Source organism: Accipiter gentilis, chromosome 10, assembly GCF_929443795.1.
Source record: "Accipiter gentilis chromosome 10, bAccGen1.1, whole genome shotgun sequence".
NCBI lineage: Eukaryota > Metazoa > Chordata > Aves > Accipitriformes > Accipitridae > Astur > Astur gentilis.
In genome coordinates this window covers 1448569-1474462 of record NC_064889.1, presented here as the reverse complement: position 1 = coordinate 1474462, position 25894 = coordinate 1448569, and the positions used below count along the sequence as shown (strand labels likewise).

The 25894-nt window shown below is 55.9% G+C and overlaps 4 non-coding genes across 4 annotated transcripts; all 4 read right to left on the bottom strand.

Moving 5' to 3' along the window:
• Positions 1 to 5394: 5394 nt before the first annotated feature.
• On the bottom strand, positions 5395 to 5466 carry TRNAQ-CUG (transfer RNA glutamine (anticodon CUG)). Its single transcript has one exon. It is a non-coding gene; the product is annotated as a tRNA-Gln (tRNA).
• Positions 5467 to 9755: 4289 nt separating this feature from the next.
• TRNAG-UCC (transfer RNA glycine (anticodon UCC)) lies at positions 9756 to 9827 on the bottom strand. The gene has a single exon. It is a non-coding gene; the product is annotated as a tRNA-Gly (tRNA).
• Positions 9828 to 13358: 3531 nt separating this feature from the next.
• TRNAM-CAU (transfer RNA methionine (anticodon CAU)) lies at positions 13359 to 13430 on the bottom strand. Its single transcript has one exon. It is a non-coding gene; the product is annotated as a tRNA-Met (tRNA).
• An 8170-nt stretch (positions 13431 to 21600) lies between these two features.
• On the bottom strand, positions 21601 to 21672 carry TRNAQ-CUG (transfer RNA glutamine (anticodon CUG)). The gene has a single exon. It is a non-coding gene; the product is annotated as a tRNA-Gln (tRNA).
• Between the last annotated feature and the right edge of the window lie 4222 nt (positions 21673 to 25894).

Sequence of the window (25894 nt, the reverse complement as noted above, 5' to 3'; positions counted from 1 at the left end):
CATGTGGTAAACTCAGGACAGAACCCAGTTACTCTTTCTTGCAGAGCACGTAGCTAACTGAGGGAGGAGGAGAGATGAACACAGGTCTCCAGCTGTGCTGCACAAAGTCTTTAATGAGAAGGAGGAAATGCAGTGGCACGGAACAGAGACCGAGAAACATGTCTGCAGGGTTCAGGGAGGCACAGAGAATGGCCCATTTCTCAAGGACAAGCTCCAGGCAAAGCGCTTGCCTTTCCCCATTCCGATTGAGCCGGTGGCAATGCCAGCCCACCAAGAGCAGGCCCTAACTCCGGCACACTCCCTGCGTCAGCAGAAGGTTCAGCAAAGCAGAAGAGAACGAGCCCTTTCCTGAGGAGCTCAGAGCAAAGCAGAGCCACAGGAGACACGGCGAGGCCTGCAGTGCAGCGAGGAGCAGCAGGCACAGGTGCCTTCTGCCCGGTGGGATGAGGACACTCAGCCCACCTGCAAGCCGTGGCTACGCTCCTGCTGCTGCAGGATCCCTGTCTTCCTTGGTGCTCCAAAGGGGATGATCTGCTGGCTTCAGCAGTTCAGACCACAGCGGGTGGGAGGCAGACACAGCCCTGACCCCCCCAGACCAAGGGAGCCCCCAGAAGAGATGGGAACCCCCCCGGCGCTGAGGGAGCTCCCAACAGCAGCTGACAGGGAGGATCCCACGGCTGTGCTCTGAGGGAAAGAGGTGAGGATGGGGCCCGGCAGGGTCACCACCACCGGAGAGGCCTGGATGGCCACCGTCGAGTCAGCGCAGCGGACGACACAGGGCTCACTGCAGCTGCTTGCAAGTGGGGTTGGGCCGGAGGCGCCGCAGGGCGTTGGGAGACAGGGTCTCAAGCAAGACATCTCTCGGCGAGGGAGGCAAAGCTGAAACACAGAGCAGGCAGGGAGCATGAACCTCAATAGCAGTCTGTCTGTCTTTTCCTCAGCTCTCTCCGTGGAGACTCTTTGGTTTCAAAACTCCCGGTACGCCTACGTTTGCCACGGCCCCCATTGTGCCCTCCGAGTTGCACGGCACAGGAAGGCTCACCCACTTTTGGAATAGGCCCCAGCGCAGTGGCTTTAAAGCGCCTGTGGAAAGACTGATCATACCCCATCTCCATTGTGGCTTTGAAGATGGCACTGGATGCACTTGGCCATTTGGTTAGAGATGGCCTCCTGCAGGTGCACATTCTGGGGGGCAGACCGCCCTGCAGCTGAGCCCCATTGATCCCCTTCTGCTTGAAAGAGCCCTCCTCCTCCCATGTCTCCCCAGCCACCTCCCCCAAAAGGCAAAGAGATTGCAGCCCTTCAACAGTTGTATGGCAGGGCAAAGCTGAGGCAGCCCAAGTATCAGCCTCAGTAGCCACCAAGACAGCAGTTCAGCTCACAGAGAGAGATGGAGGGGACTCAGGCTTACCTTGCTCCTCGAGGAAAGGGAGGCAAGACAGGAGGATGCAGAGCCTGGAGCAGCGCAGGCTTTTATGCTGTGTCCCAGAGCCCCGGGGGGGGGGGGGGGCACAAACATTCCTTGCTCATGAAGCATCTCAACACCTAATAGACACACAGGAGACTGTGAGTAAATTTAAGCAGAACATCAAGACTGCACAATCCCATATGGGAGAAGAGCCTCATCTCACCAGGGATGTGGCAAACCTCAACGTCAAAGGAAGTCCTTTGTGGGCTGGAAGGAAGACCCCTGTGGGCCGGAGTGACAGCCAGGAGGACCTAGCTTACGCTCATCAGGCTCTACCACAGCATGGTTTTGTGATCAATGAGTTGCCCTCTTCCTTCTCTGAAAGAGACCCACGCCCAAATTCACCTGTTTAGCTTAGCAAGGTCATCCCAGAAGCCTCAATGGCCTGCTTTTGAGGAGAGGCTCAGGGCAGGGAGTCAAAAGCTCACAACCCTTTTTCCTGGGTGAGGGATGGGCTGGCCCATTCCATGCATTTCAAACTACAAAGGGACATCGGATCAGTCTCCCAGAGCACCTGGGAGTCATCATGATGTGGAGGAGTTGGGAAAAACCCTGAACTCCAGGCAAACATGAGTCACCCTGCAGTGGACTTCAGTGCACACGTTGCCCCAGCCTCAGGCGTACCAGGGATACCAGAGCTTATAGTCCCAAAGTGCCGCTTTCCTCACGGGATTTTCCACACATTTTAGCATCCTTCCTGAATCAACTGGTGGTTCTATGCAACCTCCCGCATTTGCTGTCTTCCAAGGCAGTGCCTTTTGGTGGTTGCTCAAGGGCCATGTGACTCCCAGGTGCTCTGGGAGACTGATCCGATGTCCCTTTGTAGTTTGAAATGCATGGAATGGGCCACCCCATCCCTGACCCAGGAGAAAGAGCCACGATCTTTTGGCTCACTGCGCTCAGCCTCTGCTCAAAAGCAGGCCGTCTAGGCCTTTGGCATCTGGGATGACCTTGCTGAGGAAAACAGGTTAATTTGGCTGTGGGAAGGACACAGTCACTTAAAATCTCTGCACAGCTAGCCTGAGACCTCGGAGCAAACAGGTCTTAGCAGAGCTGGACACAAATTAATTATATTGATGTTAGACGATACGCAGTGAGAGGAAAACATTTTGGGTGAAAGAGGCAAGGGCTTAATCACCAGAGAGGCCTTGGCAAGCTGCAATTACTAGGTGTGGAGAGGCTTCATGAGCAAGGAATGTTTGTGGGTCCCCCAGGGCTCTGGGACACAGCATAAAAGCCTGCGCTGCTCCAAGCTCTGCATCCTCCTGTCTTGCCTCCCTTTCCTCGAGGAGCAAGGTAAGCCTGAGTCCCCTCCATCTCTCTCTGTGAGCTGAACTGCTGTTTTGGTGGCTACTGAGGCTGATACTTGGGCTGCCTCAGCTTTGCCCTGCCATACAACTGTTGAAGGGCTGCAATCTCTTTGCCTTTTGGGGGAGGTGGCTTGGGAGACATGGGAGGAGGAGGGCTCTTTCAAGCAGAAGGGGATCCATGGGGCTCAGCTGCAGGGCGGTCTGCCCCACAGAACGTGCACCTGCAGGAGGCCATCTCTAACCAAATGGCCAAGTGCATCCAGTGCCATCTTCAAAGCCACAATGGAGATGGGGTATGATCAGTCTTTCCACAGGCGCTTTAAAGCCACTGCGCTGGGGCCTATTCCAAAAGTGGGTCAGCTTTCCTGTGCCGTGCAACTCGGAGGGCTCGATGATGGCCGTGGCAAACGTAGGCGTACCGGGAGTTTTGAAACCACAGAGTCTCCACGGAGAGAGCTGAGGAAAAGACAGACAGACTGCTATTGAGGTTCATGCTCCCTGCCTGCTTTGTGTTTCAGCTTTGCCTCCCTCGCCGAGAGATGTCTTGCTTGAGACCCTGTCTCCCAACGCCCTGCGGCGCCTCCGGCCCAACCCCACTTGCAAGCAGCTGCAGTGAGCCCTGTGTCGCCCGCTGCGCTGATTCGACGGTGGCCATCCAGGCCTCTCCGGTGGTGGTGACCCTGCCGGGCCCCATCCTCACCTCTTTCCCTCAGAGCACAGCCGTGGGATCCTCACTGTCAGCTGCTGTTGGGAGCTCCCTCAGCGCCGGGGGGGTTCCCATCTCTTCTGGGGGCTCCCTTGGTCTGGGGGGGTCAGGGCTGTGTCTGCCTCCCACCCGCTGCGGTCTGAACTGCTGAAGCCAGCAGATCATCCCCTTTGGAGCACCAAGGAAGACAGGGATCCTGCAGCAGCAGGAGCGTAGCCACGGCTTGCAGGTGGGCTGAGTGTCCTCATCCCACCAGGCAGAAGGCACCTGTGCCTGCTGCTCCTCGCTGCACTGCAGGCCTCGCCGTGTCTCCTGTGGCTCTGCTTTGCTCTGAGCTCCTCAGGAAAGGGCTCGTTCTCTTCTGCTTTGCTGAACCTCCTGCTGACGCAGGGAGTGTGCCGGAGTTAGGGCCTGCTCTTGGTGGGCTGGCATTGCCACCGGCTCAATCGGAATGGGGAAAGGCAAGCGCTTTGCCTGGAGCTTGTTCTTGGGAAATGGGCCATTCTCTGTGCCTCCCTGAACCCTGCAGACGTGTTTCTTGGTCTCTGTTCCGTGCCACTGCATCTCCTCCTTCTCATTAAAGACTCTGTGCAGCACCGCTGGAGTCTCGTGGTGGTTTGTTCTCCTCCCCGCTCCGTTCGCCAACATAGCTGCAAGGATGTCGTGGGATAAGCCCAGCTGGCAACTAAGCACCACACGGCTGCTTGCTGTCCAATGAATATATAAAGCATGTGACGCACAGTGCAATTGCTCACCGCACAGAACCTGATGCTCAGCCCATTTCTGAGCTGTGATCCCTTCACCCCCCCACCGCCAGCTCCCCCAGTTATATACTGAGCATGACATCATACGGTATCGAATACCCCCTTGGCTAGTTCGGGTCAGCTGTCCTGGCTGGGCCCCCTCCAGCTCCTTGTGAAAGTAAACTCTATCCCAGCCGACCCCAGGATAAAGGCAGAGGGAGAACCTGCTCTCTCCCACGACCGTGAGTCTGTCCCCATGCACGGGGCACTGCCAGTTGTGGGTGGAGCTCCCTGAACTGATACCAGAGCACCAAAAATAAACAAGCAGGCAAGAGAAAGACAGAAAAGCCTCAGAGAAATGGATGGCACCAGAAGCAATGGACAGGGGTGGGAATACAAGTACTGCCACACACAGTGGTAATGAAAGACGGGAAACGGTTGCCCGGGGAGTGTTGTAGCGTCTCCATCTTTGGAGGTGTCCCACATCCAAGCAGACAAGGCCCTGAATAGCCTCCTCCACTTGAGGCTGCTTTGAGCCAGGCTTGGAGTGCAGGCTCTCCACCTCAGGTGTTGTGTGATTCTCTGAGCCACTGCTGGACGCCCTCATCCAGGAGCAGCCATCAAGACCAAGGGAGCAGAGAGGGGGCGAGGTCCAGCGCTCAGGAACGCTGCAGACGGCTGGTGGGCACAGGGCAGCAGAAGGGGCACTGGTGTCAGTCCCAGGGCTGGGAGCACAGGAAAGGACGGAAGATGAGAGTGCATTAAACCATTGCCCTGACAGCAAGGCAAGGCTGCTAATCATAGAATCATTTATGTTTGAAGAGACCTTCAAGATCATCGAGTCCAACCATCATCCATGCCCACTAAATCGTGTTATGGAGTACCCCGACCGACCGCTCGCCTTTTGAATACCTCCAGGGATGGTGACTCAACCACTTCCCTGGCCAGCCTATTCCAATGTGTGACAACCCTCTCAGTAGTGAATTTTTTCCTAATAGCTAACCTAAATCTCCCTTGCCTCAACTTGAGGCCCTTTCCTCTCATCCTATCTCCAGCCACCTGACAGAAGAGAGCAGCACCCACCTCACTACAACCCCCCTTCAGGTAGCCGTAGAGAGCTAAATGTGCAAGCATGCGGAGGAAAGCCCTGAGGGAGCCAAAAGCTCAAGGTCCCACTGAGATTTGAACTCAGATCGCTGGATTCAGAGTCCAGAGTGCTCACCATTACACCATGGGACCTCCTGGACAGGTGTGGTCTTTCCCCTGTGGCCACCCTTGCCGAGCCACGTGCTCCTGGCTGAGCCTGGCAGTCTCTCCATCTCCCTGGGCATCAGCAAGTGCAGCCTTCTTCAGGGCCACCAGGCCACCCTCTGCTCACAGGATCTTTCAAGGGAGTGGCAGAGCACTTTGTGCAAGCCTGGCACGCCCTCTCTTACAAGACCCAGGCTGGTAACCTGGGAGAATCTTGCCTTTTCCTCGTTAGACTAGTTTATGAATTTTCCAGCTGAAGCTCTTCAACGTTGCACCTTGCAGACTACATTCGTGGCTCAGCGATCTGTGGCTCGATGCTTGCACTTGCGGTCTCTGCTGCTGCCTCCCTTCACCCCCATGTTGGACAGCCTCCAAGTCTGCCTCTGTAAGTTATTGCCTGTCCTGTTCTCACCTTGTACCTCATACTAAGCAGCCGCTAACCACATATCCTTACTCTTGGTTGCGGTCCTAGCCAAGCTCCTGACCTTGCCGAAGGGGGCGACCAAGAGAGAGGGCAGGGGATGTGGTTCAACAGAGGGAAGAGCTGGCAGGAGGACCCAAGGCAGCTTGTTATGGGTTGCACAAGCTGGACTGCCTTCCTCTGCTGGGACAGTCCTGGCTGACTTCAGAGCCTGGTCCTCTTTTGCAGGACACGCTGTCCCCTTCTGCCCCAAAGCGGCCCTTCCCGCAGTGAGAATGAGGTTTTTCTCTCCTGAGGCTGCTCCAGACTGGTCCAGACTTCGGTGAATTCTACTATTAGCTCAAGGCAGCTCTCCCACATGCCCTGGGTCCACCTGGCCAAGGGTCCACGCACACAGTGGGGAGAAGCTGCACTGGAGCTATCCTCCTTGTGGCAGGGTTTGAGCCTGTGTGTTGAGAGCAGGGCCCTTCCTCCCAGCAGTCAGACGGGAGGAAACACATGCGGAGACACTCTGCTGGATCTCACACTTAGCCCGGGACACTGAGGACGCAACCGCCTGGTACCTTTGGACTGCCCAAAGCACTGGGCTGGCAGCTGGTGCTTCTGAACCCACAGGACAGACCAGGCTGCCGTGCCCAAGCCCAAGATTTCAAATGGAGAGTTACATTCAGAGAGGGCGTGAGAAACACCTAGTCACTGGAGAAGGGTTGAATTTCCACAGAGTCACAAATCTGAAAGCATGTCCCAGAGAAGCAGCATCGCTGAGGGCTTTCCTCATCCATCCCTGGGATCTGCAGGACCGAGCAGGGTGGGAGGAGTGTCTGGGAGCAGCAAGAGCAGGGCCCAGTCTCTGAAGGTCTTGCAAAGAGGTGGAGGGACCCCCCCCACACTCCAGGGGCTGGAGCACGGGGAAAGGGACAGCCCTTTCCCATGCAGAAGCTGTGCCGCTGCAGGAGGAGGGATGTCCCTTCTGGGGCTGAGATAGCGTTTCTCCAAGCAATGGAGGGTCTTCCTGGGGCTCTGCTAGTCTCACCCAGCACTTGGGGAGAAAGGGTTCTGGGCCAGTGGGTTGTGTGTGCCAGTGCCCACAAGGCAGCTTCCTTGCTTGGGGTATTTTGTCCTTGGTTTCCTTCCTGGCAGCACGGCCTGCTGGGGCTGCCTGTGCTCCCCAGACTGTTTGCTTCCTCAAGGTCACGGCAAATGTTCCGTCCACTGCAGCCTCCGATGCTGCTCCTCCCTGCGGGACACTGCGGGGAGGACACTTTGTGCCCCCCTTACAGGCTTCAATGGGCAGCCAGAGATCTCCCAGAGCTCCCCAGCTCCTGGGAGCTGCAGCTCAGGCCAGGCTGGCTCACGCAGGAGGCCAAGCCACTCCTGTGTCCTGCACTCCCAAGAAATTTCTGGCTAAGGGCAGGCCTTGGCAAGCCAGAGAGCTACCTTAATATAGCAGAAGCCCCCTCACCCTCTATTCTCCAGGATGAACAATCCCAGCTCCTTCAGCATCTCCCTCAATCCCGACATGCTCCGGCATGCTCTGATACCACCCTGTGCATGTCCCCTCTTCCTCTTCCTCTTCCTGTGTGCACAGGAGGACCTCTTCTGTGGCTCATACTTCCTGACTGGGGTCCTTCTGAAAAATGCCACCAGTGCTTGTGCAACCTGTGGTGGGATTGTGTGAAGATGCCTCTGTCCTGTCAGCAGTGTTGGAGAGAGCCTGCCATGCCCACATTGGCCTCTTACTGGTGGGCCTTTACTCCCACCGGTCCCTCTTCCCACTGGTGCTGTCCCTGTTTGCTGGTGAGGAACTGCCAGCTCAGGGAAACTTTCTGGGTGTTGAAATCCTGCTGGTCAATGCCACATCCTGGATTGCCACCTACAGAGTGTGCCACTGGGCCTGAAAGAGGGAAGGATGCATCGCAGGGGCTCTCCAGCTTTGGGAGCAGAGGGCAGAGGAGCTCCCTGATGACAAAGGAGAGGGAAAAGTTGCCCCATCTCCAAAACGGGGGGAGAAGGACTATCTGGGGAACCAAGGAATGGCGATGATAAACTGGAGCATGTTCCACAGAGGATCGCTAGGATAGTCAGGGCAGGGGGCTCTGGCCTTGTGAGGATAGGCTGAGGACCCAAGGCTTGCTCAGCTGGGAGAAGAAAATGCTTAGCAGGGATCTAATAGGAGCCTCCTGGTGCCTACCAGGAGGCTACTGCGATGGCTGGAGGATGAGCGCCATCGTCAGAAGTTGAGCAGGCAGTTTGTGACTGGCTACACAAACACAGATGATCACCCAGAGGGTGCCTAAGCATGGGAACAGGGGTCCAGAGAGGCTGTGAAATGTCTGTCCTGAAGGTATTTTATGACCCAAAAGGACAAAGCACTGATCAGCTGGTGGGAGCCTGCCAGAAGCAGGAGGATGCACTCTCCCTGAAATTCCTTCCAACCAGAAGGGTTGTTGAAGGGTAAAGCAGAAGCAGGGAGAGAGTATTCTGTGGGTGAATGTTTGAAGAATGCCCAAAGCTCCATATTGCAGGGGAGAGGAGAGGCATGCAGAATGTCACTTTTGTAGGGGAGAGTGGAAAAGTGGAGTTCCCCAGGGGCTCTCCTCCTTCCATGATTCTGTTCTAGGCCTACCCACCTGCTACTGGTGGGGCAGCATGGGTACGCCCATTTCTCCTTCTACAGGAGCTGGGACTGCAGCAAGACCTGGTCAGCAGGCTGAGCAGAGCCCCCAGAGGGGCAAGAATCCTCCACTGAAGAGAGAGGCCAAGAGAGAGAAACCATGAAGGGGGGCAGCCAGAGAGAAGAGCCTGTCAGGAGTGGGACTCGAAGCCATGCCTCCCAGGGAGGCTGCAACCTGAACGCAACACGCCTTAGACCACTCAGCCATCCTGACCCGCTGCTGCTGCTGCTGCTGCTGGTCCGCACCCTGCAGCTGCCAGAGCCAGCCCACCTCAGCCAGCCTCCTCCTGGCACTGCTGCAGGGGGAGATGTATCCTGGGAGCACCCTTGCCTTGCTCCCACCAAGGGCTGCGGACTGGTGATCGCAGCTCCTACACGCGCTTCGTACCGCATGGAACCGGAGTACCCAGCACAGGCGCAGCACACTTCCGACACATCTCCCAAAGCCCAAGGCACTCCTTCAGGGGAGCAACCAAAGGAACCGTCAGTGAATTACGGCTCTACGCACGCCAGTGTCCTGTCAAGGGCTCCAGGCACACGTCTGCCTTTCCCGTGACTTCCTCCATTCCCTCCAGAGCCCCAGGGGATGGCAAGCCAAGCACTTGGCCTGCAGCGCCTCCTCATGGACGGTTCCTGGGGCAGCAAGGGTGCTTCCTTCTTCCCTGCTCAGGGCTGGGCATGCTGGGCAAGGAGGGCTGTGCCACACCGACACCTGGGGGAATGCTGTGTCGGTCTCAAGGGGTCAGCGTGTGGGAAAGGGTCTGGAGAGTCAAGGCAAAAGGACAGGAGATGCGCCAAGTGCCGAGCAATGAGCGGGCTCCCCTTCCTGCGGGGAAGAGGCTGACTTACTGCCCGTGATGTAGAGGAAGGAGGGAGGGCACAGCTCTCTGGGAATTGTTGCTTCATGGAAGGAGGTAGACTGTAAGGCATCTCAGGAGGTCACTAGTCCAAATGCCTGCCTAAAGCAGGGCTAGCCCGAAAGCTAGAGCAGGTAGCACAGTGCCTGAGCCCCACTGAAACTTGAGTGTGACACCCAGGCATGGAGAATCCCAAGGTTCTCTGGGCACCTGCTGCAGTGCTTCAACACTGCCTGAAATCTCAGAATGGTATAAAGCAGCCCCTGCAGCCTGCTGTTGCTAAATGGGGAAGGCATGATGCAGCCAGGCAGAAGAAAAGCTGGTCTGCGTTGGCCAGGAATCGAACCCGGGTCAACTGCTTGGAAGGCAGCTATGCTCACCACTATACCACCAACGCTCCTGGATGCTCTGCTGCCTACTGCTCCTCCAGCCCAGAGCCTGGCCTCCCTCCTGCTCCTCCACGTCCCACTCTTGCCTGCCTCCTGCTCTGCCAGGTCACCAACTGCCCTCTTGCCTGCTCCCCCGCTTCACAGACTCTCCCGCCTCCTCCTTCCAGCCCCCTGCACACATACACACGACCTCAACCTGCTGGCACGTGGGTGTCCTTCTCTGCCTCTGAGCTGTTGGCTACGGAAACTCCAGCTCCTGGATGCTGGTAATGGTCACGCTCCCCATCTGCGTTCATATGTGGGCCAGCTGCGCACGTACTATGCAGGTGCAGGTGCGTTTGCGTGTACGTACCTGTGGTGGTTTAAGCACAGACAAACGCCCACCCAGCTGCTCACTGCTTTCCCCACCCGCAGGGCGATGCAGAGCACTGAAAACACAATGAGAAATCTCATGGCTCAAGATAAACACACGGACACGGCTTAGCCAAAACTCTTGTGGGAAAATCAGGCTTGACTTGGGCAAAATCAATTCTTGGCCACTTAAAACGGATGCAAGTAGTGAGAAACAAAAACACAAACACAAAACATCGCCTTTCCTCTCCCCTGTGCCGAGACAACTTCAGTGCTTCACACCAAACTCCTTTACCTGTCCAAGCAGGACGTGTCTCTGCTCTCACCCACTCTGTTTTTTCCTCCGACCTCTCTCTGCCTGTCGATTTCTGCCCTTTCTGGAATATGTTTTCACAGAGGGGCCACCAATGTTGACGGCGGCTCAGCTGTCTTGTGCGGTGGGTCCACTGTGGAGCTGGAACTGGCTGTGTCTGACACAGGGCAGCCCCTTATCTCTTCCCACAGAGGCCATTCTGCAGCACCCCCTGACCCCTCCACTACCAAAACCTTGCCATGGCTAGCCAATACAGTGCCCATGGGGAATACCAGAGGGCATAACGCTGAGGTAGAGCGGTCGGAGCCTGCCCCAGTCAGAGTCACGATCACACTGTCCTGGGTTAACGTGTGGTTGCATGATGTACCCTTTGGTTGAATTAAAAAGGCACAGCAACCAGCCTGGGTTTCTTCCTAGGCACTGGATAGGTCCATGGCTTGTAGACGTGTGTAGTGGTAGCTCAGCCATCAGCAAGTAAAAAGCAGGCAATGCTAGGGTAACAATTCTCTGTCTATATAATGTTCCAATAGGCCAGGTGGATCATTTCTAGCACAAGTTTCTTGGTCTATAGAAGTTGGACGGATATGAGCATCTGCCACATTCCATGCTGTGTGCCAGTAAGCAATTTGTGTTGCAGGACTCCGTGCATTACGTGTTCCTGGGCTAAAATCTGCCTTGTGCTGCCACTGGTTTTGGTGATGGATGATTGCTTTGGTGAATGCCCATGCCGGCAGTGATGAATGATGAAGTACACGTGACCAGGACGTACCTTCCCCTACATACACGGGGGGCACCATTTTCTTTCAGCTGCCATTTTCTTATTAAATAGCACCATAACCACCATGTTTTCCTACTGCTCTGTGATTGGCTGACAGCCATTTCTGGACCCCGTCGTACCCACCTGCTCTCAGGCAGACCTGTGATTGGCTGCCAGGACCAGCCAACCCTACCTGTGTACCCAGAAGCACGTCAGGCAAGGAAGCCCCCACTCGCTAAACAAAGGGAAGAGGCAACTTCTGACAGCGTCATTCCCCGTGGGTTCTCCTATTGCTTTGTGATTGCCGGACGGCCGTTTTTGACACTGTCATGCCCGCATGTTCTCAGATCTCCCTCTCAGGGACTGTCCGCTTCCTTTGGACCAAGAAGTGTTTGGATATGAAAAGATATACCGTGCAGTGGTATCCACTCTGGAATGAAGACGAGCACTTAGCACAAGCGATATTCCTGTGGATGGCCCATTGCCTGCAGAGCCAGAGGCAGACTCACAGTCAACATGCAAGCGATCTTCTGGCTTCTGGCCAGTCAGGTACTCAGGTAACAGGGAGCTCACCTGCAGATACCCGTGCTATCTTCCTGCTGCCAGGAAGCACGTGAAGCACTCAGCCAAGAAAGACCCATAGAAGAGGCCACTCTCCATTATCTTTGAAAGGTCGCGACAACTGGGAGAGGCTCCTGAGTCCAGGAAGAAAGTCATTGTCACTCCTGTCTTCCCAAAAGGCACAAAGGAGAATGGGGGCAACGGCAGGCTGGTCCTCCTCACCTCGATCCCTGGGAAGGGGAAGGAGCAACTCATCCTGGAAACCCTTTCCAGACAGGTGAAGAACAAGAATGCGATTGGTCTTGTTTTCATTGCATTCTTCTCCTAGCTCATTTCTGTCAGACTGTGCTTTTCTGGTTTTGGGGGGGTTAGCGGGTGTTTTTGTGTGTGTGTGAGAGAGAGAGAGAGAGGCGTATTTGCTAGGAAATCTCAAGCTGCACTAGCCAGTGGGGAGAGTGGATTGGCATCAGGGGCTGCCCAGGGTTGGAGCAGGACACTGGACAAACCAGGCCTGGGCTCCAGGCACGGATTCTGCACAGACCTGTGGTACAGTCTAGGGTTCAGAGCACCTGCTGATGTGCACGTGGGAGTGAGGGGGTGGGTGTCCAGCACTGAATTCCAGTCCTGAGAAGCCAGAAGAGAGGGAAAGTCTCAGGCTATGTGTGTGTTTTGTCTTGTAGTGAGCAAGAGAAGACAAAGAAAACACCGCCATGCCTCCCAATTTTTCCAGGCTCAGCTGCACTCCTTCACTGCAGACTACTCCAGCATGGGTTCTCCACATGCTGCGCTTCTGAACAGGAAAATCTCTTTCAGTGTGGGCTCTTCCACAGGCTTCAGGCCCATCAGGAAAGGTCTTCACTGGCGTGCCTTCTCCGCAGGTTGCAATTCCTTCAGGAATATCCACCTGCTCCAGCCAGCATGGGTGCCCCGGGTGCCACAAGCTTTGCAGATGGCTCAGTGTTGTGGAGGCCCCTGGAACCAGCTGTGTGTGTGGTGCAGGGCAGCCCCTTAGCTCTTCCCCACAGAGGCCACCCTGCAGCAGCCCCTCTCCCCACCACTGCCAACACCGAGCCACGTATGGCCAATACAGTGCCCACTGGGAATACCTACTCAGCCCTGCTCCTGGCTGGAGCTGCGAGTGAGCACGGCAGCAAACTGACTAGGATGGAGAAACCCCCCAGATGGTCAAGCTGATTGCAGTGGTGTCTGCCAAAGTAGCAGCAGCCTTGTCCCAGATTCCTGGAGGTCCCTGCTTGCGGCTGGGAAGTTGGGATTGAGCTGCCGGATGGGAAGGGAGAAATGCCTGTGTCCACAGGCCACCCACTTCCTTGTGGGGGGAGCTCTGCCTGCTGCTCCACAGCCACCCGTCTGCCTTGCCGAGGGGCACTATGGGAGTGCTGGCACCTAAGAAGGCAAAGGAGAAAGAAGGTGGCAGTGGCAGAGGGAAGGGGCTGACGGAACAGGAGGGCCATGGGTGCCCAGAGAGCTAGAGCAGTGCAGGTTAAAAGTTGCTGGGAGAGGCAGCGGCTGTCAGGAGGAGGGAATAAAAGGGCCAATTAGCAGAGGATGGTTTCGATCCATCGACCTCTGGGTTATGGGCCCAGCACGCTTCCGCTGCGCCACTCTGCTCCCCCCAGCACCTCTGACGGCACCTCCCACAGCCCTGCTTGATGCTCCCTGGCACTGCCAGCCCTCATGCCTCCTTCCCTTCCTCTGTCCTGTGCCCTCACGCGGGCCAGAAAATGGGCTCTCTGCAAAGTTCACCTCCTTTGGGCCTGGGGTGGGTAGCTCAAGGGCCTTGCCTTGCCCTTCTCCCCACATCTCCTGCCCACAACCCTGCATGGGGACTTTCTTCTTGGCCACCCAAGCTGGCTCTGCAGGCACTGGAGGAAACCCCGGAGCGAGGGGGCAGCCTTGTTGCTTTGCAGGGCAGAGGGCAGCTGCTCTCCAGCGAGCTCAGGAGGGCTGCCACCCTGCCCAGAAGTCCAGCTCCCAGGGGGCTGTGGGACTGTGCCCGGTGTCAACGTCTGTTCTTTGCCGGCCGAGGACGGAGAAAAGGACGCTTAGCATTACCAAGGGAATTAATCCTCCTATTTTGGCTGTGCACATAGTGGAGCCCCAGCCTAATGCATGGAGGACCCCAAGATAGAGGAAAGCAGGGTTGGTATATGTTTACAATACAGTTGTGTCGACCAATCAAATTACTCATGTTACTCAGTTACTATTGCTCCCAAGATCAGTATGTGCTTCTCCCGGGCAGGTGGTGTGGACAGATGCTCAGTGGGGTGTTAATCTTCATTGTTCTAAACCAATATCCCGTGCAGGTGGAGGATTTTATACTAGATTCAGGCTGACTGCTGTTCTGGCCATGGCTGTATACCTGGGGTTTTTTTGAAAGACAAATCTCCTATTGGTTTATCATCTGCATAGCTGCCCTGGTCAACCCTAACCGACTTAAACCCCTCATTAGAGGACTGCCAGATGCCTTCAAGATACATGTCCAGTCCCTCAGAGAAAAAATTCAGGGGACCATAGAACGTAACCAGTGGGACTGCTGAAACTAAGAGCATATACTTACTTGGGGGAAGTGCTGCACGCTATAGTTACTTACGGGCGTTAGGTGGGGTGGATGTAGTGGCTTAGAGGCCTCTCTGTCTGATCTGAAGTCACCCTGGAGAGGCTGACCTAACCTGTCCAGTCTCCAGCATTGCAGAGGCATCCTGAAGTTTACTGGAATTGGGTGTAACGATGTTCCTGGTCACTAAGAAATGAGACACCCTCACTTCTCTTGCAGCTTACGGCCTGTGGTCAAAGGGATCCTCTCTCAACTAGACTCTCTACCTAAAGGGGACAAAGCTTCTCAAGTCTCTGATTCCACGGTTACTTAAAGCAAGAAAGGCAACGTTCTTTGCTCTGCTGACAGTCAAAACCCAATCTGGGTGGTGGTGTTGTATTAGCACAGTATTTACAGACTCCCACTCTGTCATCGGCAGTGCTACAAATAGGTGGAGTTATGAAGATCAGGATTGTGATTGTGCGTGCTCAGTTCCCTACTGAAATGCCCATCCTAAATCCATCTGGCTATCATGCTGCCTACGTCCAGACATGAAAACCAGCGCTTTCCTCCTTTCCACTCCATACCCATCCCCTGGAGTTTATTCCCACAACACCAATGAAAGAGAGAATTGCAATGGCTGTTTTTCATACAAAGACTGTGAGCAACAATTGAGAGGACTGAGACGTTAACTCAAATGTCTGTATTAACAATCACATCTCACCAATTCGGACACTGGTCTTTGACCACCCCCGCAGTAAAATGGGGTTACTTAGTGTGAGACATTTCTCATATTTCCACCTCTGTCCATTGTTTCTTGCCCTCCCACTGGGCACCACTGACAAGAGGATGGCGCTTTCTCCTTTAATCTACCTGTCCACTCTTCAGCACCCTCAGCCTTCCCTTCCCCAGGCTAACCAACCCCAGCTGCCCAGCCTGTCCTTGTATGACAGATGAGCCAAGTCCTTAATCACCTCAGTGTCCCTTTGGCAGGGCTGACAGAGCCCCTAGCTGTGCAGAAGTGGGAATCAGCCACACAAAGACACTGGTGGCATCCCTGTAAGGACACCTAGCATGCAGACATGGAGGTCTGCTGCAGAGGAAGGACACCTTGCAGAAGGCTTTCCACTTGCTGCCGGATGGGACCAAGAGAGAAAGCAAAAGCAACAGCATTCGGTCAGGGGAAGATGTGCCCCTGGTCCAAAATTCATGCACCTGGAGCAGCAGTGACCGCTGAGAGGTGTTGGTGGTGCAGCGCTGAGGAGAGTAATGCATAATCTGCAAGACTAAACAGTGACACTGGATCTAGCTTTGTGCTTGGCTGCATGCTTGCAAGTAGGAGGCCTTGCTTTACTGCTGAGCAGCTTAGGTGCTTCTTGCCTCCAAAACACCTGTGAGTAGCAAGGTGCATCAGCAAAAGGAAAGGAGGCATAAACCTGACTTCCAAATCCCATGAGTCTCGCTGAGATTCAGGCTCAGAGAGGCAACTTATCCCTGCCTGTTTTGGACGACACCCTCCACAACTCAGCTGAGCACACTTCTCCATGTTACCATCCCAGGCCAGTTCATAAGCCTGCTAATATCCTCTGCCAGGGAGTACTCGGGGGAGGCAATGAAAAGTCACTGCTTCCTGAGCATACATGCAGAAAGCACTGGGAACACTGGCAGAAGAAATGAGATCAGCTTCTGAATGCTTTCAGGGTTGGGACGCAGGGCTGACCCTGGGAGACATTTCAGGGCTGTGATGAGCAGGTTACAGACTCACACTCCATTTCTCTGGGGCTTTTAGTCTTCTTCTTGCCTGCTTGTTTATTTTTGGTGCTCTGGTATCAGTTCAGGGAGCTCTATGGACAACATGTGGTAAACTCAGGACAGAAACCAGTTACTCTTTCTTGCAGAGCACGTAGCTAACTGAGGGAGGAGGAGAGATGAACACAGGTCTCCAGCTGTGCTGCACAAAGTCTTTAATGAGAAGGAGGAAATGCAGTGGCACGGAACAGAGACCGAGAAACACGTCTGCAGGGTTCAGGGAGGCACAGAGAATGGCCCATTTCTCAAGGACAAGCTCCAGGCAAAGCGCTTGCCTTTCCCCATTCCGATTGAGCCGGTGGCAATGCCAGCCCACCAAGAGCAGGCCCTAACTCCGGCACACTCCCTGCGTCAGCAGGAGGTTCAGCAAAGCAGAAGAGAACGAGCCCTTTCCTGAGGAGCTCAGAGCAAAGCAGAGCCACAGGAGACACGGCGAGGCCTGCAGTGCAGCGAGGAGCAGCAGGCACAGGTGCCTTCTGCCCGGTGGGATGAGGACACTCAGCCCACCTGCAAGCCGTGGCTACGCTCCTGCTGCTGCAGGATCCCTGTCTTCCTTGGTGCTCCAAAGGGGATGATCTGCTGGCTTCAGCAGTTCAGACCGCAGCGGGTGGGAGGCAGACACAGCCCTGACCCCCCCAGACCAAGGGAGCCCCCAGAAGAGATGGGAACCCCCCCGGCGCTGAGGGAGCTCCCAACAGCAGCTGACAGGGAGGATCCCACGGCTGTGCTCTGAGGGAAAGAGGTGAGGATGGGGCCCGGCAGGGTCACCACCACCGGAGAGGCCTGGATGGCCACCGTCGAGTCAGCGCAGCGGACGACACAGGGCTCACTGCAGCTGCTTGCAAGTGGGGTTGGGCCGGAGGCGCCGCAGGGCGTTGGGAGACAGGGTCTCAAGCAAGACATCTCTCGGCGAGGGAGGCAAAGCTGAAACACAGAGCAGGCAGGGAGCATGAACCTCAATAGCAGTCTGTCTGTCTTTTCCTCAGCTCTCTCCGTGGAGACTCTTTGGTTTCAAAACTCCCGGTACGCCTACGTTTGCCACGGCCCCCATTGTGCCCTCCGAGTTGCACGGCACAGGAAGGCTCACCCACTTTTGGAATAGGCCCCAGCGCAGTGGCTTTAAAGCGCCTGTGGAAAGACTGATCATACCCCATCTCCATTGTGGCTTTGAAGATGGCACTGGATGCACTTGGCCATTTGGTTAGAGATGGCCTCCTGCAGGTGCACATTCTGGGGGGCAGACCGCCCTGCAGCTGAGCCCCATGGATCCCCTTCTGCTTGAAAGAGCCCTCCTCCTCCCATGTCTCCCCAGCCACCTCCCCCAAAAGGCAAAGAGATTGCAGCCCTTCAACAGTTGTATGGCAGGGCAAAGCTGAGGCAGCCCAAGTATCAGCCTCAGTAGCCACCAAGACAGCAGTTCAGCTCACAGAGAGAGATGGAGGGGACTCAGGCTTACCTTGCTCCTCGAGGAAAGGGAGGCAAGACAGGAGGATGCAGAGCCTGGAGCAGCGCAGGCTTTTATGCTGTGTCCCAGAGCCCTGGGGGGGGGGGGCACAAACATTCCTTGCTCATGAAGCATCTCAACACCTAATAGACACACAGGAGACTGTGAGTAAATTTAAGCAGAACATCAAGACTGCACAATCCCATATGGGAGAAGAGCCTCATCTCACCAGGGATGTGGCAAACCTCAACGTCAAAGGAAGTCCTTTGTGGGCTGGAAGGAAGACCCCTGTGGGCCGGAGTGACAGCCAGGAGGACCTAGCTTACGCTCATCAGGCTCTACCACAGCATGGTTTTGTGATCAATGAGTTGCCCTCTTCCTTCTCTGAAAGAGACCCACGCCCAAATTCACCTGTTTTGCTTAGCAAGGTCATCCCAGAAGCCTCAATGGCCTGCTTTTGAGGAGAGGCTCAGGGCAGGGAGTCAAAAGCTCACAACCCTTTTTCCTGGGTGAGGGATGGGCTGGCCCATTCCATGCATTTCAAACTACAAAGGGACATCGGATCAGTCTCCCAGAGCACCTGGGAGTCATCATGATGTGGAGGAGTTGGGAAAAACCCTGAACTCCAGGCAAACATGAGTCACCCTGCAGTGGACTTCAGTGCACACGTTGCCCCAGCCTCAGGCGTACCAGGGATACCAGAGCTTATAGTCCCAAAGTGCCGCTTTCCTCATGGGATTTTCCACACATTTTAGCATCCTTCCTGAATCAACTGGTGGTTCTATGCAACCTCCCGCATTTGCTGTCTTCCAAGGCAGTGCCTTTTGGTGGTTGCTCAAGGGCCATGTGACTCCCAGGTGCTCTGGGAGACTGATCCGATGTCCCTTTGTAGTTTGAAATGCATGGAATGGGCCACCCCATCCCTGACCCAGGAGAAAGAGCCACGATCTTTTGGCTCACTGCGCTCAGCCTCTGCTCAAAAGCAGGCCGTCTAGGCCTTTGGCATCTGGGATGACCTTGCTGAGGAAAACAGGTTAATTTGGCTGTGGGAAGGACACAGTCACTTAAAATCTCTGCACAGCTAGCCTGAGACCTCGGAGCAAACAGGTCTTAGCAGAGCTGGACACAAATTAATTATATTGATGTTAGACGATACGCAGTGAGAGGAAAACATTTTGGGTGAAAGAGGCAAGGGCTTAATCACCAGAGAGGCCTTGGCAAGCTGCAATTACTAGGTGTGGAGAGGCTTCATGAGCAAGGAATGTTTGTGGGTCCCCCAGGGCTCTGGGACACAGCATAAAAGCCTGCGCTGCTCCAAGCTCTGCATCCTCCTGTCTTGCCTCCCTTTCCTCGAGGAGCAAGGTAAGCCTGAGTCCCCTCCATCTCTCTCTGTGAGCTGAACTGCTGTTTTGGTGGCTACTGAGGCTGATACTTGGGCTGCCTCAGCTTTGCCCTGCCATACAACTGTTGAAGGGCTGCAATCTCTTTGCCTTTTGGGGGAGGTGGCTTGGGAGACATGGGAGGAGGAGGGCTCTTTCAAGCAGAAGGGGATCCATGGGGCTCAGCTGCAGGGCGGTCTGCCCCACAGAACGTGCACCTGCAGGAGGCCATCTCTAACCAAATGGCCAAGTGCATCCAGTGCCATCTTCAAAGCCACAATGGAGATGGGGTATGATCAGTCTTTCCACAGGCGCTTTAAAGCCACTGCGCTGGGGCCTATTCCAAAAGTGGGTCAGCTTTCCTGTGCCGTGCAACTCGGAGGGCTCGATGATGGCCGTGGCAAACGTAGGCGTACCGGGAGTTTTGAAACCACAGAGTCTCCACGGAGAGAGCTGAGGAAAAGACAGACAGACTGCTATTGAGGTTCATGCTCCCTGCCTGCTTTGTGTTTCAGCTTTGCCTCCCTCGCCGAGAGATGTCTTGCTTGAGACCCTGTCTCCCAACGCCCTGCGGCGCCTCCGGCCCAACCCCACTTGCAAGCAGCTGCAGTGAGCCCTGTGTCGCCCGCTGCGCTGATTCGACGGTGGCCATCCAGGCCTCTCCGGTGGTGGTGACCCTGCCGGGCCCCATCCTCACCTCTTTCCCTCAGAGCACAGCCGTGGGATCCTCACTGTCAGCTGCTGTTGGGAGCTCCCTCAGCGCCGGGGGGGTTCCCATCTCTTCTGGGGGCTCCCTTGGTCTGGGGGGGTCAGGGCTGTGTCTGCCTCCCACCCGCTGCGGTCTGAACTGCTGAAGCCAGCAGATCATCCCCTTTGGAGCACCAAGGAAGACAGGGATCCTGCAGCAGCAGGAGCGTAGCCACGGCTTGCAGGTGGGCTGAGTGTCCTCATCCCACCGGGCAGAAGGCACCTGTGCCTGCTGCTCCTCGCTGCACTGCAGGCCTCGCCGTGTCTCCTGTGGCTCTGCTTTGCTCTGAGCTCCTCAGGAAAGGGCTCGTTCTCTTCTGCTTTGCTGAACCTCCTGCTGACGCAGGGAGTGTGCCGGAGTTAGGGCCTGCTCTTGGTGGGCTGGCATTGCCACCGGCTCAATCGGAATGGGGAAAGGCAAGCGCTTTGCCTGGAGCTTGTTCTTGGGAAATGGGCCATTCTCTGTGCCTCCCTGAACCCTGCAGACGTGTTTCTTGGTCTCTGTTCCGTGCCACTGCATCTCCTCCTTCTCATTAAAGACTCTGTGCAGCACCGCTGGAGTCTTGTGGTGGTTTGTTCTCCTCCCCGCTCCGTTCGCCAACATAGCTGCAAGGATGTCGTGGGATAAGCCCAGCTGGCAACTAAGCACCACACGGCTGCTTGCTGTCCAATGAATATATAAAGCATGTGACGCACAGTGCAATTGCTCACCGCACAGAACCTGATGCTCAGCCCATTTCTGAGCTGTGATCCCTTCACCCCCCCACCGCCAGCTCCCCCAGTTATATACTGAGCATGACATCATACGGTATCGAATACCCCCTTGGCTAGTTCGGGTCAGCTGTCCTGGCTGGGCCCCCTCCAGCTCCTTGTGAAAGTAAACTCTATCCCAGCCGACCCCAGGATAAAGGCAGAGGGAGAACCTGCTCTCTCCCACGACCGTGAGTCTGTCCCCATGCACGGGGCACTGCCAGTTGTGGGTGGAGCTCCCTGAACTGATACCAGAGCACCAAAAATAAACAAGCAGGCAAGAGAAAGACAGAAAAGCCTCAGAGAAATGGATGGCACCAGAAGCAATGGACAGGGGTGGGAATACAAGTACTGCCACACACAGTGGTAATGAAAGACGGGAAACGGTTGCCCGGGGAGTGTTGTAGCGTCTCCATCTTTGGAAGTGTCCCACATCCAAGCAGACAAGGCCCTGAATAGCCTCCTCCACTTGAGGCTGCTTTGAGCCAGGCTTGGAGTGCAGGCTCTCCACCTCAGGTGTTGTGTGATTCTCTGAGCCACTGCTGGACGCCCTCATCCAGGAGCAGCCATCAAGACCAAGGGAGCAGAGAGGGGGCGAGGTCCAGCGCTCAGGAAAGCTGCAGACGGCTGGTGGGCACAGGGCAGCAGAAGGGGCACTGGTGTCAGTCCCAGGGCTGGGAGCACAGGAAAGGACGGAAGATGAGAGTGCATTAAACCATTGCCCTGACAGCAAGGCAAGGCTGCTAATCATAGAATCATTTATGTTTGAAGAGACCTTCAAGATCATCGAGTCCAACCATCATCCATGCCCACTAAATCGTGTTATGGAGTACCCCGACCGACCGCTCGCCTTTTGAATACCTCCAGGGATGGTGACTCAACCACTTCCCTGGCCAGCCTATTCCAATGTGTGACAACCCTCTCAGTAGTGAATTTTTTCCTAATAGCTAACCTAAATCTCCCTTGCCTCAACTTGAGGCCCTTTCCTCTCATCCTATCTCCAGCCACCTGACAGAAGAGAGCAGCACCCACCTCACTACAACCCCCCTTCAGGTAGCCGTAGAGAGCTAAATGTGCAAGCATGCGGAGGAAAGCCCTGAGGGAGCCAAAAGCTCAAGGTCCCACTGAGATTTGAACTCAGATCGCTGGATTCAGAGTCCAGAGTGCTCACCATTACACCATGGGACCTCCTGGACAGGTGTGGTCTTTCCCCTGTGGCCACCCTTGCCGAGCCACGTGCTCCTGGCTGAGCCTGGCAGTCTCTCCATCTCCCTGGGCATCAGCAAGTGCAGCCTTCTTCAGGGCCACCAGGCCACCCTCTGCTCACAGGATCTTTCAAGGGAGTGGCAGAGCACTTTGTGCAAGCCTGGCACGCCCTCTCTTACAAGACCCAGGCTGGTAACCTGGGAGAATCTTGCCTTTTCCTCGTTAGACTAGTTTATGAATTTTCCAGCTGAAGCTCTTCAACGTTGCACCTTGCAGACTACATTCGTGGCTCAGCGATCTGTGGCTCGATGCTTGCACTTGCGGTCTCTGCTGCTGCCTCCCTTCACCCCCATGTTGGACAGCCTCCAAGTCTGCCTCTGTAAGTTATTGCCTGTCCTGTTCTCACCTTGTACCTCATACTAAGCAGCCGCTAACCACATATCCTTACTCTTGGTTGCGGTCCTAGCCAAGCTCCTGACCTTGCCGAAGGGGGCGACCAAGAGAGAGGGCAGGGGATGTGGTTCAACAGAGGGAAGAGCTGGCAGGAGGACCCAAGGCAGCTTGTTATGGGTTGCACAAGCTGGACTGCCTTCCTCTGCTGGGACAGTCCTGGCTGACTTCAGAGCCTGGTCCTCTTTTGCAGGACACGCTGTCCCCTTCTGCCCCAAAGCGGCCCTTCCCGCAGTGAGAATGAGGTTTTTCTCTCCTGAGGCTGCTCCAGACTGGTCCAGACTTCGGTGAATTCTACTATTAGCTCAAGGCAGCTCTCCCACATGCCCTGGGTCCACCTGGCCAAGGGTCCACGCACACAGTGGGGAGAAGCTGCACTGGAGCTATCCTCCTTGTGGCAGGGTTTGAGCCTGTGTGTTGAGAGCAGGGCCCTTCCTCCCAGCAGTCAGACGGGAGGAAACACATGCGGAGACACTCTGCTGGATCTCACACTTAGCCCGGGACACTGAGGACGCAACCGCCTGGTACCTTTGAACTGCCCAAAGCACTGGGCTGGCAGCTGGTGCTTCTGAACCCACAGGACAGACCAGGCTGCCGTGCCCAAGCCCAAGATTTCAAATGGAGAGTTACATTCAGAGAGGGCGTGAGAAACACCTAGTCACTGGAGAAGGGTTGAATTTCCACAGAGTCACAAATCTGAAAGCATGTCCCAGAGAAGCAGCATCGCTGAGGGCTTTCCTCATCCATCCCTGGGATCTGCAGGACCGAGCAGGGTGGGAGGAGTGTCTGGGAGCAGCAAGAGCAGGGCCCAGTCTCTGAAGGTCTTGCAAAGAGGTGGAGGGACCCCCCCCACACTCCAGGGGCTGGAGCACGGGGAAAGGGACAGCCCTTTCCCATGCAGAAGCTGTGCCGCTGCAGGAGGAGGGATGTCCCTTCTGGGGCTGAGATAGCGTTTCTCCAAGCAATGGAGGGTCTTCCTGGGGCTCTGCTAGTCTCACCCAGCACTTGGGGAGAAAGGGTTCTGGGCCAGTGGGTTGTGTGTGCCAGTGCCCACAAGGCAGCTTCCTTGCTTGGGGTATTTTGTCCTTGGTTTCCTTCCTGGCAGCACGGCCTGCTGGGGCTGCCTGTGCTCCCCAGACTGTTTGCTTCCTCAAGGTCACGGCAAATGTTCCGTCCACTGCAGCCTCCGATGCTGCTCCTCCCTGCGGGACACTGCGGGGAGGACACTTTGTGCCCCCCTTACAGGCTTCAATGGGCAGCCAGAGATCTCCCAGAGCTCCCCAGCTCCTGGGAGCTGCAGCTCAGGCCAGGCTGGCTCACGCAGGAGGCCAAGCCACTCCTGTGTCCTGCACTCCCAAGAAATTTCTGGCTAAGGGCAGGCCTTGGCAAGCCAGAGAGCTACCTTAATATAGCAGAAGCCCCCTCACCCTCTATTCTCCAGGATGAACAATCCCAGCTCCTTCAGCATCTCCCTCAATCCCGACATGCTCCGGCATGCTCTGATACCACCCTGTGCATGTCCCCTCTTCCTCTTCCTCTTCCTGTGTGCACAGGAGGACCTCTTCTGTGGCTCATACTTCCTGACTGGGGTCCTTCTGAAAAATGCCACCAGTGCTTGTGCAACCTGTGGTGGGATTGTGTGAAGATGCCTCTGTCCTGTCAGCAGTGTTGGAGAGAGCCTGCCATGCCCACATTGGCCTCTTACTGGTGGGCCTTTACTCCCACCGGTCCCTCTTCCCACTGGTGCTGTCCCTGTTTGCTGGTGAGGAACTGCCAGCTCAGGGAAACTTTCTGGGTGTTGAAATCCTGCTGGTCAATGCCACATCCTGGATTGCCACCTACAGAGTGTGCCACTGGGCCTGAAAGAGGGAAGGATGCATCGCAGGGGCTCTCCAGCTTTGGGAGCAGAGGGCAGAGGAGCTCCCTGATGACAAAGGAGAGGGAAAAGTTGCCCCATCTCCAAAACGGGGGGAGAAGGACTATCTGGGGAACCAAGGAATGGCGATGATAAACTGGAGCATGTTCCACAGAGGATCGCTAGGATAGTCAGGGCAGGGGGCTCTGGCCTTGTGAGGATAGGCTGAGGACCCAAGGCTTGCTCAGCTGGGAGAAGAAAATGCTTAGCAGGGATCTAATAGGAGCCTCCTGGTGCCTACCAGGAGGCTACTGCGATGGCTGGAGGATGAGCGCCATCGTCAGAAGTTGAGCAGGCAGTTTGTGACTGGCTACACAAACACAGATGATCACCCAGAGGGTGCCTAAGCATGGGAACAGGGGTCCAGAGAGGCTGTGAAATGTCTGTCCTGAAGGTATTTTATGACCCAAAAGGACAAAGCACTGATCAGCTGGTGGGAGCCTGCCAGAAGCAGGAGGATGCACTCTCCCTGAAATTCCTTCCAACCAGAAGGGTTGTTGAAGGGTAAAGCAGAAGCAGGGAGAGAGTATTCTGTGGGTGAATGTTTGAAGAATGCCCAAAGCTCCATATTGCAGGGGAGAGGAGAGGCATGCAGAATGTCACTTTTGTAGGGGAGAGTGGAAAAGTGGAGTTCCCCAGGGGCTCTCCTCCTTCCATGATTCTGTTCTAGGCCTACCCACCTGCTACTGGTGGGGCAGCATGGGTACGCCCATTTCTCCTTCTACAGGAGCTGGGACTGCAGCAAGACCTGGTCAGCAGGCTGAGCAGAGCCCCCAGAGGGGCAAGAATCCTCCACTGAAGAGAGAGGCCAAGAGAGAGAAACCATGAAGGGGGGCAGCCAGAGAGAAGAGCCTGTCAGGAGTGGGACTCGAAGCCATGCCTCCCAGGGAGGCTGCAACCTGAACGCAACACGCCTTAGACCACTCAGCCATCCTGACCCGCTGCTGCTGCTGCTGCTGCTGGTCCGCACCCTGCAGCTGCCAGAGCCAGCCCACCTCAGCCAGCCTCCTCCTGGCACTGCTGCAGGGGGAGATGTATCCTGGGAGCACCCTTGCCTTGCTCCCACCAAGGGCTGCGGACTGGTGATCACAGCTCCTACACGCGCTTCGTACCGCATGGAACCGGAGTACCCAGCACAGGCGCAGCACACTTCCGACACATCTCCCAAAGCCCAAGGCACTCCTTCAGGGGAGCAACCAAAGGAACCGTCAGTGAATTACGGCTCTACGCACGCCAGTGTCCTGTCAAGGGCTCCAGGCACACGTCTGCCTTTCCCGTGACTTCCTCCATTCCCTCCAGAGCCCCAGGGGATGGCAAGCCAAGCACTTGGCCTGCAGCGCCTCCTCATGGACGGTTCCTGGGGCAGCAAGGGTGCTTCCTTCTTCCCTGCTCAGGGCTGGGCATGCTGGGCAAGGAGGGCTGTGCCACACCGACACCTGGGGGAATGCTGTGTTGGTCTCAAGGGGTCAGCGTGTGGGAAAGGGTCTGGAGAGTCAAGGCAAAAGGACAGGAGATGCGCCAAGTGCCGAGCAATGAGCGGGCTCCCCTTCCTGCGGGGAAGAGGCTGACTTACTGCCCGTGATGTAGAGGAAGGAGGGAGGGCACAGCTCTCTGGGAATTGTTGCTTCATGGAAGGAGGTAGACTGTAAGGCATCTCAGGAGGTCACTAGTCCAAATGCCTGCCTAAAGCAGGGCTAGCCCGAAAGCTAGAGCAGGTAGCACAGTGCCTGAGCCCCACTGAAACTTGAGTGTGACACCCAGGCATGGAGAATCCCAAGGTTCTCTGGGCACCTGCTGCAGTGCTTCAACACTGCCTGAAATCTCAGAATGGTATAAAGC